We start from the raw sequence: 21,704 nt of genomic DNA on the forward strand, positions 1-21,704 counted from the left end.
AGAGCTCTACCTAGGGTGACAAAGTGAGACTCTGTTTCAAAAAAAAAAAAAGGAAATCAAGAAAGAAACCCACAGCAGAGCTCAAAATCTATTTCTCACCAAGACTTGCTTCAACTCAAACCATTCAGTCCCACAAGCAGGCGGATGGTTCTGGGAGCAGGTAGAACCTTAAGAGCAGCACCAAAATGGTATATAGAGAGAAGCTTTCCCCTAGAGCCAAGCCTGTCACGATGCAGTGCAGACCTTCCAGTAGGAATGAGGGAGAGAATGGGCAGGTGCAGACTTCGGCAATGTGGCTGTCCCTGTGGACTCCTTTAGCAGGGACAAGTTCATAAAGAAGACCAGACCTGAATTTTCTGGACCTGACAGAGTCAAGAGAACTGAGCTCACAATAACGGTAATGGTAGGAAGTGTGCCACTTACCAAGATCAGGAGGATGTGAAAAAGGGTTGAGAGGGGAAGCAAGCCCCTCCCCTTGGTCACTCTGGATGTGGCCCAGCTACTCTGGAGAGTAGGGTAAGAATGTGGTCCTAAGCTGGCTTCTCCCACTCGCTAAGCCGAACCAAACACACCCCCCCTCCATTGCTAACCCCTCTGTCCAGACAGGCGGTGCTCTGCTAGTTTCACTTCTGCAGTCTAGCCAGTACTTCCTGCCCACGTAGCCACCAAGCCTCCTCCAAGGTTTGCTGTCACCCACTCTGAGAGGGCAAGAGCTGGAACATAAAGATTATGCCAGCATCAGCCCCATTTCTACTGCTAAGCCAACAAATGCCCCTAAGACAAGTCAGCAACCTACTCTGTGCCTCATTTTCTGTCACATTAAAGTAGGGACCATTCTCATCTCTCTTCTAGTTGTAAGGATAACAGCTGATAACAACTAATATTTACTGACTGCTTACTAAGCTCAAGATATGAGGTTAGCCACATAACATGGTTTATCTCATTTAATCCTCGAAATCCCCCCATAGGGTAGATACTACTGTTAACCCCATTTTGAGTAAGAGAAGGTAGAGCTTAACAAAGTTAAGACACTTACCCAAAGCCACATAGCCAGATGAACCCCCTCTTTTTTAAATAAAGCACTTCAAATACCCCAACATAACCATGAAAGCTTTCTTCTTCTTTTCACTTTTTAGACACAGGGTCTTGCTGTGTTGTCCAAGCAGATCTCAAACTCCTGCCTCAGCCTACAAGCATGAACCACAGTGCCCAGCAGGTAGAAAATCTAACACCACAAAAGCAAGGGTCAGCTACTAATTAGTGTACTTCTTCTACAAATTGCCATTTAAATACCTTTTTTGTCATCAGGCTTTGTACCTACTGTTTTTGTTTTGTTTTGTTTTGGAGATGGGGTCTTGCTATACTGTCCAGGCTAGTCTTGATCCTCCTACCTCAGCCTCCCAAATAACTGGGATTACAGGTGCATGGTGGCACCTAGCTTTTTTTCCCCCTCAATAAATAAATATGCATTTTTTCATACATCTATTGATAGATGGCTGCACCATTTGAATATTTTGGCACTCAAATATTTCATTTGTTTTTCATAATCTTTTTTTTTTTTAGAGGCAGAGTTTCACTTTGTCGTCCTCGGTAGAGTGCCATGGCATCACATCTCACAGCAACCTCCAGCTCTTGGGCTTAACTGATTCTCTTGCCTCAGCCTCCCAAGTAGCTGGGACTACAGGCACCAGCCACAATGCCCGGCTGGTGCCTGGCATTTTTTTGTTACAGTTTGGCCAGGGTCAGGTTCGAACCCAGTACCCTCAGTATATTGGGCTGGTGCCCTACTCACTGAGCCACAGGCACCACTCTTTTTTTTTTTGGAGACAGGGTGTCACTCTGTTGCCCAACTTAAGAGTGCTGTGGCGTCAGCCCAGCTCACAGCAACCTCAAGCTCCTAGGCTCAACCTATCCTCCTGCCTCAGATACCCAAGTAGCTGGAGTACAGGCACCCTCCACGATGCCCAGCTAATTTTTCTATTTTTAGTAGAATCTTGCTCTTGCTTGAACTCCTTACCTCCAACTATCCTCCTGTCTCAGCCTCCCAGAGTGCAATGATTACAGACATGAGCCACTGCACCTGGCCAAGCCAAGACTTTTAAATGTAACTTTAATACAATAGTCAAATTAGACATGTCAATAGTGAAAAATTCAAATGACACAAAAGGCAAGTTAAAGAAGTTATAGTTCCTCTACCCTTCATCACCCAGAATTCCCCACACCAGGTGATCATTCTGGTAGCTAACCCTTCTACAGACAGGTAGTGTTAACATCATTTCCATTTTACAAATTATAAAACTGAGGATAAAGAGGTTAAATTTGCTCAAGGTCATATAGATGGTTAAGTGGCAGAATTGAGAGAGAAAGCAGGAACACTCATTCCAAAGCTCAAGACCCTCCACTACTCCCTCCCATTAAGTACCCACTTCTTAAGACAATTGTCCATTTTCATTCATCACAGGAAAGAGGAAACTCCTCGGCCCAGAGCCAGTCTTACTCCTCCACTCTCCCAACCAAATGGGAAAAATAGGACTGCCCGAGCACATCCCTGCCCCAGAACACTAGTGCTAAACTCTTTCAAATCTAAGCTGTCCTGAGGAAAGCAGGTCCTTCACCTCTACCTCTTCAATGCCCACAACAGCTCTGAAAACATGGGCAGGACAATGGGGAAGAGGAGCGTCACCTACAGAACATGCTGGGCTCCCAGCAGCAACAGGAAGCTCCTTCAGGAGCCCTAAAAAGTTCTGAGGCAAAGGGACTCCCCTTTGGAACAGTGTGGGGGGTATCTCAGAGGGGCCCTGGACCCAATATTGCTGCCTAGAGGCAGAACAATCCCAAAGAAGGACAGTTAGAATGAAAATTCCAGCAATGCCTGATACAAGATGAACTTGCAGAGTTACTCAAAATCCCCATCACAGAGTCATTAGACCCCAAGGAATTTAGAATTTCTTCTCTGGCTTATGCTCATTTAGACCTTCTAATAACCTGTCAACTGCATGGATTTCTAGGAAACATGGTTTAGGCTTCCCCTCTCCTCTAAAACATAAAAAGCAAAACCCTTTGTACTGTACGGGAAGGCTTTCTCCTTAGGTACTCAGGAGGTTGAGGCAAGAGGATCACTTGAGCCCAAGAGTTTCAGGTGGCTGTGAGCTATGATGATACCATGGCATACTACCCAGAGAGACAGAGTAAGACTCTGTCTCAAAACAATTTAAGCTTTTTTCTATTTTTATAATTTTTTTACTTATCTTTTTACTTTTTATACTTTTTGTTAAACACTGAGACATATGCTGGGCACAGTGGCTCATGCCTGTAATCCTAGCACTCTGGTAGGCTGAGCCAGGTGGACTGCTTGAGCTTAGGAGTTCAAAACCAACTAGAGCAAAAGCAAGACCCCATTCCCTCTAAAAGCAGAAAAAGTGGCTGGGGTATCATGGAAGGCACCTATCGTCCCAGTTACTGGGGAGGCTGAAGCAAGAGGACCGCCTAAGCTCAAGAAATTGAGGTTGCTATGAACTATGATGATGCCATAGCACTCCACCCAGGACTACAGAGCAAGACTCTATCTTTAAAAAAAAAAACAAAACACTAAGACACAAGCACACACATTAGCCTACACCTACACAGGATCAGAATCACCAATACACCAATCACATTGTCTTTGACGCCCACACTGTGTCCCACTGGAAGGTCTTCAGGGACCATAAAGTACATAGAGCTGCCATTTCCTATGATAACAATGCCTTCTCCGGGAATACCTCCTTGAAGGATCAGCCTGAGGCTGTCTCACAGTTAACTATTTTTATAAGTAGGAGTACACTCTAACAATAAAAAATATAGTAAACACACAAGCCAGTAATGTGGTCATTTATTATTATGTACTGTACATAATTGTACCTGCTAGACTTTTATACAACTGTTAGCAGAGTAGGTGTGTTTATTTCAGCATCACCACAAACACATGAGTAATGCCTTGTGCTATGATGCTCTACCATGGCCATGACACCACTAGGCGACAGGAATTTCTTAGTTGCATTATAATCCTATGGGACCACCATCATATACTTAGCCCATCATTAACTGAAATGTCATCATATGGCACATGACTATACGTAACACACTCCCATTTCTGTCCCATCAGTACATAAAAACATACTGACCTTGAAGGCTCCTGTGTTAAAATCGGAGGGGGTGGGGGGGAGAAAAGGGATTATTGCTATTACACTGCTGTTAAGCTAAAAGTTTATCAAGTCTGCAATCTCAGGAGGTTTCCTATTTCTTTTCTTTCTTTTTTTTTTTTTTTGAAACAGAGTCTCACTCTGTTGCCCTCAGTAGAGTGCTATGGTGTCATAGCTCACAGCAACCTCAAACTCTTGGGCTTAAGTGACTCTTGCCTCAGCCTCACAAGTAGCTGGGACTACAGGAGCCCATCACAACATCAGCTATTTTTTGGTTGTAGTTCTCATTGTAGTTCTCATTGTTGTTTGTAGTTCTCCAGGCCCAGGCTGGATTAGAACCCACCAGCTCTCATGTATGTGGCTGGCGCCCTACCTGCTGAGCTATGGGCACCGAGCCAGGAGGTTTCCTATTTCTCAGCATAAACTATCAAACCAGTGTTTGATTTGGCATTTGAGTCCCAGCTGACTCAGCATCCTGACTACACAAGTACAGATTTTAGTTAAATCTTCCTTTAAAATGTGAGAAAGGCAAGCAGTAGGTGTTTTGCATTGTTACCTAGAAATCCATGCAGTTGACAGGTTATTAGAAGGTCTAAATGAGCATAAGCCAGAGAAGAAATTCTGAATTCCTTGGGGTCTAATGACTCTGTGATGGGGATTTTGAGTAACTCTGCAAGTTCATCTTGTATCAGGCATTGCTGGAATTTTCGTTCTAACTGTCCTTCTATGGGACTGTTCTGACTCTAAGCAGCAATAGTGGGTCCAGACAGTATTATGAGATATCTTAAATAAAAGCACTTCGTAAAATGAGAAAATCTATATTCCTTTTAATAGGGATGTCCAGCCTGCACAGTAAACACACAGAGGAAACCTAAACCATCTTCCAGGGGGTTAAAATCTACAAGAGGAGATGGACCCAAACACTGCAGAACAATTCAAAAAATGCATAATTAAGCTTTAAAATGTGTGCTGCAAAGAATGCCTGTGGAGAGACAATTATGTAGGAAAAAACATCCAATACGTGTTCAATTAATAAATAAATTCAGGTGTGTTGTTTGAAAAATACGCCATCTTGTAACTTCCTACTACTATCTTTGCTAGCCACTGAAAGTTATACTAATACCAAAGGCTCTGAAATCCGTTCATTCCACTGTTGCTCACACATATCCCAAGAAAAGTATGTCAGCATTTGTACAGAGTGGCCCTTCTTTCAAAGATGAGCTTTTAGAAAAGCATGCACAGACCTTCAAATGAGATGACCCACACAATTATATAATTCTAGAAGCAATATAACTGTCCCAAAAGAGCTCAATTCTGGAGAACAAAGAGAAACAAGTCATTCTGTATAAACTGTTTCTTTGCCTGCAACGCGATTCACACTGGATACTAAATATATTTCTCCAAACTGCAAAGACAAATGTGTAAGCTGGTTTTAAGGAATGAATATTGCTCCAGAGGCTTTTAAAAGAACAACAGAATTCTAGAAACAAAGACCTGCGCCAGAAAATCAGCACAACTGACTCTCTGGTCTCCACCCCTGGTAAGGGGGTCCCATAGTCTGTTTCTCACTGACCTTGCTAGAACACTTTAGACACCTCCAATAGCCCTTCTTTCCTTCACATCCCATTGCCATGGTCCCTGAGCTGTCTTCTTGTCCTGCCACCAGTAAGGGTGCCTTTGGTGAATGCTAACAGCTTTTTATCACCCTGTTTATATTTGTTTTTCACTCAAACCCGGCCTCCTTCCAAATGCCTCCATTTTTAGAATTTCACCAATGCCACTTTCGTTCCTTGTCATGAAGGCTTACAGCCTCAAAGTCACCCTGTCCTCCTACGCTTGTTATTTTAATCCTCTACACATACTCAATCACTTACCTATCAACCCATTAATCCAGGAGCAGGTACAAAGAAGGGGACACTGACCTCAGGGAACTTCCAATGCCACCACAGATGGCTATCCACAGAGATAAAATATCTCAGGGTGGCTGGGAGGGTGAGAGCCTAAGTTTTTCACTGCCCCCAGCAGGCTACAAAGCCATAGATATATCAAGAAAAGAAAGCTCGGCTCAGCACCCAGTAGCTCAGTGAGTAGGGTGCTGGCTACATACACCAAGGCTGGTGGGTTCAAGTGACAACTGCACCCAAAAAATAGCCAGGCGTTGTGGCAGGCACCTGTAGTCCCAACTACTTGGGAGGCCAAAGCAAGAGAATAGCTTTAGCCCTAGAGTTTGAGGTTGCTGTGAGCTGTGACGCCATGGTACTCTACCAAGGGTGACATAATGAGATTCTGTCTCAAAAAAAAAAAAAAAGCAAACTCACAAATCAACATTTCTATCTAAAATTGAGGCTTAGAGGAGAGATAAGAGAGGAAAAAAGATTCCCTAAGAAATTCACTCTACTGATTTTGTATAGTCAGTCCCCTTCTTCTAATTTCTCACAGTTGAACTTATACCTCCTTTTCTCTTTTAATTAAAAAAAGGATATTTCAAGGTCTGAAAAATATTCCCAGATTAAAAACTAATTGGTTAAGTAAAGCCAGAAAACAGCAATCTCTGCACAAAACTACCAAACCTAGCTCAATGCAGAAAGAGACAATTTACTTTCTTGCTAAGGAAGGCAACTGGAATTCTCCAAGGATGCTTTTCAAGTTTTCCCTTCCAGAGTGACTACTGGTTTGGAGCACAAAAGTCACTGACAAAGCCAGAGCAATCAAGCTGAATGTCTACTGCACGCAACAGATTCCTCTAATATGCTCACACTACTCTCCAATAACTCATGGCTATCACTACTGTGAACTTAGCACCGAGAACATGTGTTCCCTGGTTACCTGCCAAACAACTAGATTTATTTCCTTCTGGTTTCTGCAGCAACCATCTACCTGCCTCCCACCAGCCTGCCATCATAGTCCAAACAGATTATCAGCTCACAAACTATTATGACTTGAGGGTGCTTATAAAGGGTGGAAAAGGTGGATCAGTGAACTCTTAGGAAACTTAGAGCCTGTTTTTCCTGCTATCTTGCTGTGTAATAAGCAATCCCCAAAGGACTGAAACAAGAGGTAGATGGCCTTCCCATGGCAGAGTTTCTACCTGGAGGTGGATGGGAAATCAAGGGTTGATAAAGGTAGACCAGCCAACATACCATTCATTAATTCTCTAGCAATGCCTTGAACATGCCAACTGAAACAGCAGCACCCAGTGAAACAAGACTCTGATCACTGGCTCTCGGGGAGGAGGAAACCTACCAAACACGACCTGTTTCCTTCCCAGCGGATAAGACATACAGTTAAAGATGGTGTTCACACTGCATTTGGGGGCAGGGGTGGCTGATTCCACATAAAATAACCCCGAAGAAGGCAGAACCATAGCTGTGAAGGGTTTTTGTCTGTTCATGGACTGGGCATTGGGGTGGACACAGGATCAACTCTCCCAGACAGCACATTGCCAATCTTCAGACAATCCTGTATCTAGGATGCCAACAGCACCTGCCACTGTTCCACCTGGGCAAGGGAGGCCCAAAGGGAAATATGACAGAGAACACATCCCACAGGCCTGGGGTCAAGGGTGCAAAGACACACAGCACAAAGATAAAATGGTTCAGCAGGCCAGGTTAAGTACAATTGTGCCCATGGTAAGAATAGCTCTCTCTCAGAAGAACTGGACTTAAAAGATTCATTCCCCCTTGTAATTTGACTATTAGACCCAAAACCACAATTACAGAAGAGATGTGTATTTGTTCTAAAAAATAAGAACCATATACACTGCTGGTTTCCCAACGCCCTATCCTGGGACAAGCTCAGAGGAAGAGGAGGAGAAAACAGGTGACCACACAGAGGTAGAAGCACCAGGAATCAGGAGACCTGTTGTCTCTACTGGCCCTTTCACCTCTTAGGAAAGTCAGTTCTGAGCATCCATTTCCCACCTCTCCCAATCCTAACACTTCATGAGCCTACAGAGTCTTTCTTCACGTATGTGGTTGTGCAAGGAGCTTTGGTAGTATCTGGATAACTACAGTCAAGAATTTGAAACTTCAGATAAGAGTCTTGTCTCAACTCACTCAACCTTTCGAAACTCAACTCACTCAGCACATTCGAAATGTAGAATGTGCATTAACATGAAGGGCCTGCCCCCAACCCCAAAATTGGCAGTGACTTGTGGCAGGGAAGTTATGGCTGCATTCACACCCATTTTACATACACACACCCAGAGAGACAGGAGGAAAACTTTCTAGAGGGACTGATCTTTGGGCCCAGCTCCAGTTATAGGAACCCAGAGAAAATAATTCAAGTTCCTATTTTTTGTTTGTCTTGTTGGACAAAGGGCCTGTGCCTGATACCACATGTTTCTCTAAGATACAACCATCCTGACATTCTGTTCAGCAAGTAGGTGGCCGGCACACACTCACGTTCAAGAATGTTTAGTAGGCGTCTAGAAGCAAGGAAAGCAAGATCACAAATATTAGTACACGCTGAGTGTCCCTTATATAAAATGCTAGGGGTGAGAAGTGTTTGGGATTTTGTTTTTGTTTTATTTTAGAATATTTGCATATACCTAACAAGACATTTGGGGGATGGAACCCAAATCTAAGCACACAGCCTGAGGGTTATTTTATACAGTATTTTCAATAATTTTGTACACAGAACAATGGTGACCCATTATATGAGGTCAAATGTAGAATTTTCCACTTGTGGAAAATCATGTAGATCGGGGTCCTCAAACTGCGGCCCGCAGGCCACATGAGGCGGTGTGATTGTATTTGTTCCCATTTTGTTTTTTTACTTCAAAATAAGATATGCGTAGTGTGCATAGGAATTTGTTCATAGTTTTTTTTTTTTAAACTATAGTCCGGCCCTACAATGGTCTGAGGGACAGTGAATTAGCCCCCTGTTTAAAAAGTTTGAGGATGCCTGATGTAGATGATCAAAAAGTTTCAGATTTTGGAGCATTTGGGATTTCAGATTTTCAGGTTAGGAATGCTCAACCTGTAGTTCCAATTAGAGCAAGGGCAAAAGGAGACATTCTGTTGCATTATTTCATTAATATGGTTGACTTGATGTAAAAATCACCCAGGGACAGATCCTGTAGAGGAAGTGACACTAGACGCTGCACCATCTGCTCCTTTTTGTGTTTGGCATGATCTGTGTTTTTAACCCGGGTGTAATCCCAGGCCCACCTGTAAGAGCCCTATGGGAGCTTTTCTCAAGAGCACTCTCTCTTAAGCACCCACAGCCCCCTCCCTCCTCCCTGCCCTGCTGGTCAGCTCTCTACTCAGTAAGCAGGCCACTCCCCAGCCTAGCAGAAGCCCCTGAGAGAGGCACAGAACTACCCTGGCAAGGAATTTTTCACGAGAAAAGGAAAAACTTCTGAGAACTATAAATAATATTTGATAAAGAAGGCTCTGTAGTGTTCATGGTAAAGCTCTCTCACTATAACACAAAGACATAATTTTGAACTGAATCTTTAAAAATCCTCTTTTTTCCCATGTGCACTGAATTCAGGCACTACTGCATCTATCAACTCTCACCAATGTTTAAAATTCTGCACCAAAGATTTGGAAGCAATGCTATTGCAGAGTTCAAACTGACACCCAGGACTCTTTTTATTGTTGTTAGCATCTTCTTCATTTCGGGTAATATTTGCAATACTACAATAGGACCAAGAGAATTTGCTATACTGCTCTTCCTCAAACAAACTATATAACCCACTAGTATGCTAACTTCAAAGTAGAAATACGGATGTAGCTTTTAAAATATCTGCCTGAAAAATGAAAAATATGTCCATACAAAAACTTAGAGGATTTTAGCAACATTATTCATAATAACCAAATGAAAATGGAAGCAATCCAAATGTCTATCACCTGATGAATAAACAAAATATAGTATGTTAATAGAATATTATCCAGCAATAAATGGAATGAAGTAGTGATACACACATAAGCCTCAAAAACATTATGCTAAGTGAAATAAGCCAGTTACTAACTGGCCGGGTGCAGTAGCTCAGGCTTATACTCCTAGTACTCTGGAAGGCTGAGGCACGTGGATCACTTGAGCTCAGGAGTTCAAGACCAGCCTGAACAAGAGTGAAACCCCATCTCTACTAAAAACAGAAAAACTAGCCAGGTATAGTAGTGGGTGCCTATGGTCCCAGCAACTTGAGAGGCTGAGGCAGGAGGATCACTTGAGCCCAGGAGTTTGAGGTTGCCATGAGCTAGGCTGATGACCCAGCTCTCTAACCTGAGCAACAGAGGGAGACTCTGTCTTATAAAAAAAAGAAAGAAGCTAATTACTAACTATACTGTATGATTCCTTTTATAAGAAATTTCCAAATGTGCAAACTATAGAGAGAGAAAGTAGAATAGCATGGCCTAGGGCTGGGGTGAGGGGAGAGAAATGGGATTTCATTGGTGATATGTTTCTTTGTGGGGTAATGAAAATGTTCTAAAATTAGATTATGGCACTCTTAGCACAACTCTGTGAATACACTAAAAATCACTGAACTATACTTTAAATGGCTGAATTTTATGACAAGTAAATTAGATCTCAACAAAGCTATTTCTTTAAAGAGATAACATATAACAAAATAAAATGCTACCCCCCAAAACATCTACTTGAACAAATATAGAAATAATCCAGATATATAATGATATTTAAATCACAGCTCACTTATGGAATAAGTCCATTAAAAATAATTATAAAGGGTATGTGTCATCATAGGAAACTGTTTATAATATACTATGTAAAAAACCATAATACTAAATATACAGGATTTATTATCAACTAAAGATGAAAAAAAGTAAGAAAGTTAGTTTGCATTAGGGTGGTAGAATCACAATGATTATTTTCTAAGCTTTCTGTAATCCTGTCCCAGTATATGGACAATTTTAAAAAAAAAAACCAACCTCACAGTCTTCCCATAAACAGTTATATAGACAGCTACAATTTAAAATGAAAATAAAACAAAACAACCTTGTTATCTTTTTCAAGTTATCTTTTTCAAACCTCCACCCACTCTGTTTGAGATCAACTGAGAACAACCCAAAGAAGGGAGAATGGGATAAACAGGTTCTTCCCCCATTCTTAGAAGCCAGTTTCATTTTACGATTGTCAGAAGTCGAAGCTTAGTCTAGCCAAAGAAAATTTCTACAAAGACAGTCCATATAAAGGGCAATTCCACACTCTGGTCTTTTTTCTGTGGGTGAAGGCAAGTCACCTCTGGCAGCAGACTGGATGTGGAAAGATTACACATTCTCTCTCCTCAAGAAAGGATGGTAAGAAAGGAGAGGCAGGGAAAGAGTCCCTATTCGTGTCTCATCTCTGAGGGTTTTGTGTCCAATTTCCAAGTGCAGAAGAAAGCAATCCTGAATAACTTTTCACCATGGAAGATCCTCTTTTGAGTAATAAAGAATTGTCAGTCAGCACCTCTGCTGTCTGCTAACCCACTGAGAACCTATTACTGTCATCAGGAATCCTGGGCTAACCCTCTTCCCCCAACTCCAGCCCCCAAATCAAGCAATGAGGCCCTGCCAAAAAATAAAACAAAACACTTGTGTATGTGTGTGGGAGAGGAGAATACATTTAGGTGCATTCAGGTAATTTTAAGGATCTACTAACACGGGCAAAAGTAACAGGGAACTACATCTGTTTCTGTTTGAGAAAAATGCTTCAGTAATATCCAGTTTCAGGAGTACTGCATGAATCTTGGCATGCAGTCTTCACATGTTTCAGGGGTAGCTGTTTTTCTTTTCTGAAATGTAAGTCCGTGAGGGACGGTACCTCACAGACAACACCAGGGTCCGTGAGGGACGGTACCTCGCAGGCAACACCAGGGTCCGTGAGGGACGGTACCTCGCAGGCAACACCAGGGTCCGTGAGGGACGGTACCTCGCAGGCAACACCAGGGTCCGTGAGGGACGGTACCTCGCAGGCAACACCAGGGTCCGTGAGGGACGGTACCTCGCAGGCAACACCAGGGTCCGTGAGGGACGGTACCTCGCAGGCAACACCAGGGTCCGTGAGGGAGAGTATGTCGCAGGCAACACCAGGGTCCGTGAGGGAGAGTACGTCGCAGGCAACACCAGGGTCCGTGAGGGAGAGTACCTCGCAGGCAACACCAGGGTTCATGAGGGACAGTACCTCACAGGCAACACCAGGGTCTGTGAGGGAGAGTACATCGCAGGCAACACCAGGGTCCATGAGGGACGGTACCTCGCAGGCAACACCAGGGTCCGTGAGGGACGGTACCTCTCAGGCAACACCAGGGTCCGTGAGGGAGAGTACGTCGCAGGCAACACCAGGGTCTGTGAGGGAGAGTACCTTGCAGGCAACACCAGGGTTCATGAGGGACAGTACCTCACAGGCAACACCAGGGTCTGTGAGGGAGAGTACATCGCAGGCAACACCAGGGTCCGTGAGGGACGGTACCTCTCAGGCAACACCAGGGTCCGTGAGGGACGGTACCTCTCAGGCAACACCAGGGTCCGTGAGGGAGAGTACGTCGCAGGCAACACCAGGGTCTGTGAGGGAGAGTACCTCGCAGGCAACACCAGGGTTCATGAGGGACAGTACCTCACAGGCAACACCAAGGTCTGTGAAACCCAGTTCAGTTCTCACTGCAGTTGCTGCACTTCCTGCTGTCGCTGTACCCCTTACCTTCACAGAGACACAACTGTCCCCCAGCCCAACATCAGCACAGCTGGCCTTTCACGGCTGCATCAACCCAGCTCAGCACCACTGTGAAGTCTACCACTAGACTGGAGACTTCCGCACTCAGGTAAGAACCAGAGGATGAGAGCAAATAGAGGAAGCCTGCTGGTTTCTGCCAAAAAACTAAAAGAGAAAGAAAAAGGACACCATTGCAGACAAGGTGAGCTCAAGAAGCAGAAAGAACACAGGTATCTGACAGGCTTGGTGGCTGAAACCTAAACCTCATAAGAGGTGCCTCTTACCTCAGAACTTCTACTTTTCCAGATGAAAGATTTTTATACATTCCTGAACTTACCAGGAGTGATAACTATGCCCAGTTGTCTGAAGAGCTACGAATATAGAAAAAGAGCATAAGAAAAGTTTTTATCTAGGGAACATCCAAAGTAATAAGGGCCGTTGCCTTGGATCTGAGCCAGGGTCAGAGTGAACAATCTTGAGGCTCAAGGGCAGTCACCCCAGTGCTCACTTGACTGCTCTGTAGGTCTGAGATCCACAGCTGTCAACAGGTTCAAACACTCCTCACAAAGTCTCCAGCCCCAACCTCAAGCTACAGCCTTCATTTCCATTAACATGGAAATGGCCTTCCTACTTTACAGAGAGTATTTCTCACTACTCTAGTTTCCAAGGTTCCTGCGATGTGGCAACATTAATTTAAGAACATTCATTTTTAAAAAATCATTCCACTAAATGAAATTTCACTGCAGTTGGATATGTGGCTGACCCCTACATTGAAGCCAGGGGAAAAGGTCTCTATCATACATATACACATGCATTTGCACCAATGCTTTTCCTCCATCCCAATGTCCTCAACACTCAAGTCTGCAACTAAGTAATGTTCCCTCTCAAAGTCAAAAAAGAAAAAAAACAAGACACCAGGCTCCTTCCCCTATTTGCTTCTTCTCATCTTTCTCCTACTGCTTGATGCAATGCCCTCTAAATAAGACTTCCCTTAGCATCCAGGCAGACAGAAGGAAGAAAAGGAATCCTGCTTATCAGCTTCTACTAGGAGATTGAATGTCAACACAGGAGCTCAATAAAATGCTCTGTGTGTGGCAATGACACATCCAGGGCCCAGTGGATCTGCTGACATTCAGGCCTACAGATAGGCCCCGCCACTGCCACTTATGAGTTTTCCCTTGGTAAATGGAGAACTTAAAGGGAAAGACAAGCACATGTGCTCTCTGGCTTTCCCTCTGTGCTGGCAAGTGGTTCTGCATCACTCTCCCCAATTCTCTTGTTTGGTACTGAAGTGAGGAAGATTATGTGCCTCACTACTTTTTTTTAAAGATGTATTTCTCCCAGCCTACAGACAAATGATAAGTACCAGTAGTAACCTGGGTGTATGAAGAGCTAAGGTATATGGAAAAAGAGCACAAGAAAAGATGAGAAGCAAAAGGCAAGTTTTTATGGGAGATGGACAATCACGGAGAGTGAAACAATGCTTAAACTTGAAAATCTTACTTTTAAAAATCTAGGTAAAGTACTGCTTTTAAATGTGTGTTGTGTGTGTATGTGTCTGTGTGTGTGGAGAGGATTACTTGTAGGAACTGCTGCCCCCAGCAACAGCAAAGGAGGAAATCCCCTACCAGAAGATGCACCACTACATAAGAGCACAAGTTCAATCACCACACCCCAGAGAATGGCTGGGAAACCAAAGTGCCAGACTGCCTCTGTAACATCTCATTCTACCTTTCTTTCTCTTATATCTAACCAAAGTTTAGATTTGAGAAGGCAGGCCTCAGTAAGTCAAACTGTGCTACTTGATACTGACTTCACTCTCATGAGACTTGCTCATGTCTAGTTGCAGATGAAGATTTGTTTTATCTGCCATTTCTACTGAAGTACCCAAAAAAATCACTGTAAACAGGAAGTCCTATCTATCAAGCCTCAAACCAATACTGTCTTCTGTTTAATTGATAGTAAAAGATCCTCAAGCAGCAAATCACCATTAATGGAAGCTAACAACATAAACTGTCTTGAAGACTGAAGTTCCAAGCAAGCATAGCTGGATCCTGTCTTATTCATTGCAGTGCTCCCAATACCCAGCACAGTGCCTGGTATACATTCTGGGACACATAAATACTCCTGAATACTGAATGAAATAAACGTTATCCAAACATACCACAGGTATGTACCTTCAAGACAGAGGAATGCTCAGGGTCTGAGAAACAGCATGAAGAGTCTTTTAAGATGATTCAAGAAAGACTCCAGTTTCAATTTTTTTTTTTTTTTTTTTTTGGCCGGGGCTGGGTTTGAACCCACCACCTCTGGCATGTGGGACCAGCGCCCTACTCCTTGAGCCACAGGCGCCGCCCCTCCAGTTTCAATTTTACCAAAATGTAAACAAACTAGCAACTAGAAGTATAATCTAGTAGTTCAGAGTGTGGACTCTATCACTAGCTACTTTTGTGACCTGGGCAAGTTATTTAATGTGTCTGGCTTTAGTCTCAACTGGAAAAGTGTCCATAGTGACAATGCCTACTTCAAAAGTCTATTATAAGCCAGATCAAGAAAGCAGGGAGGCCCAGCAGCTCACTTATACCTAACATAATGAATTTTAAGGCCTCTCACCTTGAAGCCAAGGTGAGAGGACTGCTTGAGGTCAGGAGTTTGAAACCAGCCTGCGCAAGAGTGAGACCCCATCTCTACATTAAATAGAAAAATTATCCCGGCACAGTGTTGAGTGCCTATAGGTGTCTTAGGCAAAAGAATTACTTGAGCCCAGGAGTTTGAGGTTGCTATGAGCTAGGTTGACGCTTCTACGCTCTAACAGGGGTAACAGAGTGAGATCCTGTGTGCCCCGCATACACAAAAATAGTAAAGCTCTTAGCACAAAGCTTGATACACAATAAAATCTTCAAGAACTCTTCCATAGCATTACTATTGTTGTTGCTTGGTTAAATACCTCCTTTACTGAGGTGCATACATACCCTCCAAACTCTGAAATTTTTTATTTCTGATTGAATATACATTTAATTAAAAATGCAAAGCTCAGACAACTCACAATTCAGTGCCAAGCACATGTCTCTACTAGTCTCCACTAGATGGTGACAATCTGGGTGTGGAATTCCCAAAACTGAAAAGGTGTGTGTGTGCATCATTCATACACATAGATATATTTTTTACGACAGAGGAATGAAAACAGCAAGAAATGAATTAGCCCTGTTAAGAGCAGAAAGGTACAATCCTGTGTAGATCTACAAAGGGAATAAATACCTGAAGTCTAACTGAACTGGGTTATCTTACTGCACCTTTGTACAGAGCACACACATCCATTTAGCAAGAGTAACAAAGCCCAGCATGTCGCCTGCCACTGAGAGAAAATTCCTTTGGGAACAGCAGCATTAGGCCTCTTTATCCAGACCCAGCCTTCCCTCTAACCAGCCAAAGACTTAGGTTTGACGCCTTTTTTTTTTTTTTTTTTTGTAGAGACAGAGTCTCACTTTATGGCCCTCGGTAGAGTGCTGTGGCATCACACAGCTCACAGCAACCTCCAACTCCCCGGCTTAAGTGATTCTCTTGCCTCAGCCTCCCGAGTAGCTGGGACTACAGGCGCCCGCCACAACGCCCGGCTATTTTTTTGTTGTTGCAGTTTGGCCGGGGTTGGGTTTGAACCCGCCACCCTCGGCATATGGGGCCGGCAACCTACTCACTGAGCCACAGGCGCCGAGTTTTGCTGTCCTCATAACCATCTCCTCCTCCTAAACTTGTTAAGGTAACTTATTCCACTTATGCTGCGGGAGAGTCAAGCCCACACCAAGATTTGGAGTCTCTAAAAATAAACCGTAAAACAGAAAGACTAAGGTACGCATACACTGTTTTAAAAAGACGTGATTTCGGTGAGTTTCAGCCCAATTAATGAGAAAGTTTTTGAGATTAAAGAGCAGACGAAGTGAGGGGGCTCCAGCAAGCTCCCGTACGCACACGCGGACTCCGAGACTTCCTCAGGAAATCCACCTCTGCTAAACCAGCCCTGCCCCAGCGCAGGACCTGCAGCTTTACTCAGCTTGAAGGAGTAACATAATAAAGCGGGCTTCTGCCTACCTCCTCCGCACCGACCCCGCAAGTATCCGATCTCCCCGCGCTGCTTGGGCAGCGACGCAGGACAGCGCGCCCCGGCCTGCGGATCACGAAGCTCCCGGACGCAAAACAGCCGTCTGTCCTCCCCGGGCCGGAGTACAGCCCACACCGCCGGGCCGGGCCACGCCACGCCACCGCAGGGCTCCCGGTGGCGCTGCTCGCGATCAGCACACAGCCGGCCAGCGCTGAGAAGCGCCGGGAGCAGCCGGAGCCGGCCCAGGCTCCGGCCAGCGCCCCTCCTCCCGGGCGGTGCGCACTTACCCCAGCCCCTGACAGCCGGCCGGGAGAGCAAGTGACACAATGCCGGCCCGGTAGCACCCCGGCCGCGGTGACAACTCACCCTTGGAGCAGGCAGAGACCTCCGGGAGGGGGGCGCTCCTAGCTTCCACGCCACCGTATCCGCTCCGCCGCCTGTGCTCGCCCGCAGCCCTTTCAGGTCTAGGCGAGGCCCGGTGTGTCCTTGTCTGTCTTGCGCTGGCCAGCGCTGCAGGAGGAGGAAGCAGGCGGGAGGGGGGGAGGTGGCGAGGCGGCGAGGCGACCGCCGGTCTCGGAGAATGGAACCCGGGGACTGTAGCTCCAGCGTCACTGCCCCAGCTGTACCGTGAGGGCGGGGGAGGCCCGCGGAGGCAGGGGGAGGGGAAGGGGCGGGAGGGGGCGGAGCCAGACGCACACGCAGCTTGCGCCAGCGTCGCGCCGCCGCGACCGCCCCGCCGGGAGGCCCCACACGCACGCGTAGCAGGCCGGGCTGGGCGCCCGCGGGAAGTAAAACGGCGGTGGGAGGGGGGCCTTAAAGGGACAGTTGCGCCTACTGAACTGCCGTGGACCAGGCGGTGGCATCGGTTCCCTCGAAGTGCACCGCGTTAGCAGTGCTCTCTCCAGTTCGCACAATATTATGATTCTCTCAATATTATGATTATTTGTATTATCTGCAAAGGATGAATTGCTCTCAAGTTTACGAGGCTCTTTGACTCCTGTTGCCTTATTAGCTCTTGGAAGCTCTGATGCGACCTATCTCAGAAGTGGCTTATTATCGCCCTATTAAACTGTATTCCTCACACTAGGGTTTGCTGCCTGCTAACCTTATAATTGTCCCTGGGAGCGGTGGATATGAAAATGCATATTCAGTGCCCCTCCTACAATCAATCTGATTCGGTAAATCTACATTCAGACAGGGAATCTTTTTTAATAAGCATTCCCAAGTAATCCTGAAGTATTCTCAAAGCACTAGATACATTGAGGTCTGGATTTCAAGACAAGGACTAGCAGAGCTAGAAGCCAGCCACACTTCTTTGTTTCCTCCTCCTGAGGGATTTGCTAGCATATACTGTGTGAGCAGTTTATGCACTGTATGGCTACTTCATTTATTAGTGGCCCTAGCAGAAATGTCCTTTATGAAGCTGTGGCAACTGGAGAAAAGGAGGAAAGAAAGCAGGCATGAACTGTGGCTCTCTATCTTTGTGCCTGTCTCACAGGTGCTTAATAAATGCTGAGGCCCTCCTACTTGAGAAACAGTGGCAGAGTCCACCTTTCGTTTAACTCACAGACTTCTATCTTGGCTGCAGCTAGAATCACACAGGCCTCTTCTAGACACTCTATGGATGCCCCCTCAAGGCCTCTCACCAGGCTTAGTTTTAGCAGGCAAGCTTTCAGGAACAGTACTGTGAATTAACAGGGCACGTCCTTGAAGTAGCTCAAAACAGGCCTTCAGTGTGCTCCTCCCTCTTGCACATACACCCATCCCCAAGAGAACTCCTTCCTCCTGGGCTCCACAACTGCCTGTGGCCTGTTGCTACCTTTTTTCATAAGCCTATCCTTGTTCTGCCTCTTTCATGCCTTCCTGGAGACTCCCTGGAGAAGATGGAGGAGTAGCTTCTGCCCATTTCCCTCCCTCTATTGGGGTTGCATTGCCCAGACCACTACCCAGCCTGCTATGGGACTGAAAAGCAAACACCAGAACTGCCTGGGTCTGCAGCAGAGCTCAGCAAAAGCTGTGTAAACACCCCATGCAGACCCAAGGCTCAGGAAGGGAACAAGAGGGAAGGAAGCAAGGGCAAAGGGTAGAGAAAGAATTGGACAAGACAAAGAGAAAGAAAGAGAAAAAAAGCAGGCGATGGTGCAGGTCAGATCAGCCACGAAGGCAGCTGAGCCCTAGGCTATGCACTGTAGTCAGTTTGGCCACCAACAGGCTCTATGATTTCATGCAAGACCTGCCACCTCTCACCTCTTCTGAGACCCTATGCATATCTTGTGCATCACTACCTAGAAGTCCTCCCCCAGTCTCCCAGCGTCCACAGAAAGAAATCAAACTCATGATCAAGGACTGTATCCAGTGCTGTCCAAATCCTCTTTGTCCCACCTCATACCTCACACTCCAGCCTCTCCAGTTTACCTGCTGGTCTCTAACAAGCTACTATTGTCATAGCTCAGTCCCATGCCACCATGCCCATGCTGTTTACTCTACCTGGAATACCTTCCCCATTTACCCTTTACAACCTTGCCAAAGCTTCTCACGTTGCACTTAGGGTGAGCCTCACTATGGCATTCATTTCCTCTTGCTCTGTACTACCAAGGTAAAGGTGAGTCTCGTTTGTAAATACTAGCTCACCAGCCTTTCCTCGCCCATTTTCCCTTCCTTCCTGAGGTTCTGCTGGCCTCCTTTGTAGTGAGCAAAAGCCCCTGTTACATTCTGCTTATGGCCCCTGCTCTTCTCACCTGCAAAATGTGGATGGTACTTCCTGGCCTAGGGTAAATATTATTTTTATGCCACTGAAGAGATTTCTGAAGATGAGGATTAAGAATAATTTAACCAGGGCCGGGTGTGGTGGCTCACCTCTGTAATCCTAGCACTCTGGTAGGCTGAGGCAGGTGGATTGCTTCAGCTCAGGAGTTCACGACCAGCCTGACAAGAGTGAGACCCCATCTCTACTAAAAATAGAAAAACTGAGGCAAGAGGATCACTTGAGCCCATGAATTTGAGAATGCCATGGCACACTACCAAGGTGAGACTTTGTCTCAAACAAAAAAAAAAAAAAAGAAAGAATAATTTAGCTAGGCTTGGTGGTATAGTCTTTCTGTGGCTCTGGTGGATCTGGACATTCATTCAGACAAAGAAGAGAACTGTCTTGGTTTTCTGAGTCTGTTAAAACATTCCTTCCAGGGCGGCGCCTGTGGCTCAGTCGGTAAGGGGGTGGCAGGTTCAAGCCCAGCCCCGGCCAAACTGCAACCAAAAAAAAAAAAAAAAATAGCCGGGCGTTGTGGCAGGTGCCTGTAGTCCCAGCTACTCGGGAGGCTGAGGCAAGAGAATCGCTTAAACCCAGGAGTTGGAGGTTGCTGTGAGCTGTGTGAGGCCACGGCACTCTACCGAGGGCCATAAAGTGAGACTCTGTCTCTACAAAAAAAAAAAAAAAAAATTCCTTCCAGGTTACAAAAAAAGGACCTTTTACAAGATCTTCCGCAGATGACGTTTGATCTCTGTCATACCACACCCTCCACCACCTTCTGAGCTACACCTACACCACACCCTCAATTGCTTTAAAAGAGGCCCCTTACCCTAACTCTGCACTGCTGCCATTTTCCATTTCTACTGCAGATGGTCTTCGTAAATCTCTACTATTAACGCTAGTTGGCCTGGTCCTTTGCATTACCTTTCCACCCTTTGACATCTAACAGATGGCACACACCTGTAGTCCCAACAACTTTGGAGAGTGAGGCAGGAAGATCACATGAGTCCAGGAGTTCGAGGCTGTAACGTGCAATGATCATGCCTGTCAATGGCCACTGCACTTTGCCCTGGGCAATATAGCAAGACCCCCATCTCTACAAAATAAAAATTAAAAATTAAGTGTACAATTGTACACCTGTTGAATTATACAATTCAGAGATTTTCAGTATATTTATAGAGTTGTGTAGCTATCACCACAATTTTAGAACATTTTCATGACCCCAGAAAGAAACTCTGTACCCATTAGCAATCACTTCCCATTTCCTCGATCCCCTGTCTCTTGCCCTAGGCAATCAGTAATCTACTTTCAGTTTCTATAGATTTGCCTGTTCTGAACACTCCATAAATAGAATCATACAATATGTGCCCTTCATAATTGTTTGTTTTGTTTGTTTGTTTGTTTCTTATACCTAACATAATGAATTTTAAGGCCAGAGCTAATTTTTTTTACTTTTACTTACGTATTTAGACCCTGCCTTAGTATAAAAGGACTTAAGATGGCTCTTCAGGCTAATATTCCCGGGTTTCCCAGATTTCCAGCACAAATCTTAATAGTTTAAATCTAGCCCCTGGAGGGCGGCGCCTGTGGCTCAGTGAGTAGGGCGCCGGCCCCATATGCCGAGGGTGGCGGGTTCGGACCCAGCCCCGGCCAAACTGCAACAAAAAAAAAAAATAGCCGGGCGTTGTGGCGGGCGCCTGTAGTCCCAGCTGCTCGGTAGGCTGAGGCAAGAGAATCGCGTAAGCCCAAGAGTTAGAGGTTGCTGTGAGCCGTGTGACGCCACGGCACTCTACCCGAGGGCGGTACAGTGAGACTCTGTCTCTACAAAAAAAAAAAAAAATCTAGCCCCTGGAAAATGGTGTAGGGGTTAGATTGGTACCAGTTGGTAGTTAAATGCCAAGAGTTCCTGGCACATGAGACTTTTAAGTGCTAAGAGTAAATCAGTCCTGGGATGAGTCCAGAATGAGTTGAAAAGTCAAGAGGCATGCTACTGATTCTTGCCCTCCCAAGAATCCACCAAGGAGCA

The 21,704-nt window shown here is 45.3% G+C and overlaps 1 protein-coding gene across 2 annotated transcripts in view; it reads right to left on the bottom strand.

The window, feature by feature from the left end:
- SUSD6 (sushi domain containing 6) overlaps positions 1 to 17,549 on the bottom strand; it is a 106,119-nt gene extending 88,570 nt beyond the window's left edge. The window contains exon 1 of one of the 2 annotated variants that reach the window (XM_053601729.1): positions 17,299 to 17,549. The gene's annotated coding sequence lies outside the window, so the exon portion shown is untranslated. Of the gene's footprint in view, positions 1 to 16,922; positions 17,248 to 17,298 lie in introns of those variants that run through there. The other variant, XM_053601730.1, reaches the window with a different exon arrangement.
- Positions 17,550 to 21,704: the final 4,155 nt, after the last annotated feature.

Source organism: Nycticebus coucang, chromosome 9 (genome assembly GCF_027406575.1).
Source record: "Nycticebus coucang isolate mNycCou1 chromosome 9, mNycCou1.pri, whole genome shotgun sequence".
Taxonomy (NCBI): Eukaryota; Metazoa; Chordata; class Mammalia; order Primates; family Lorisidae; genus Nycticebus; species Nycticebus coucang.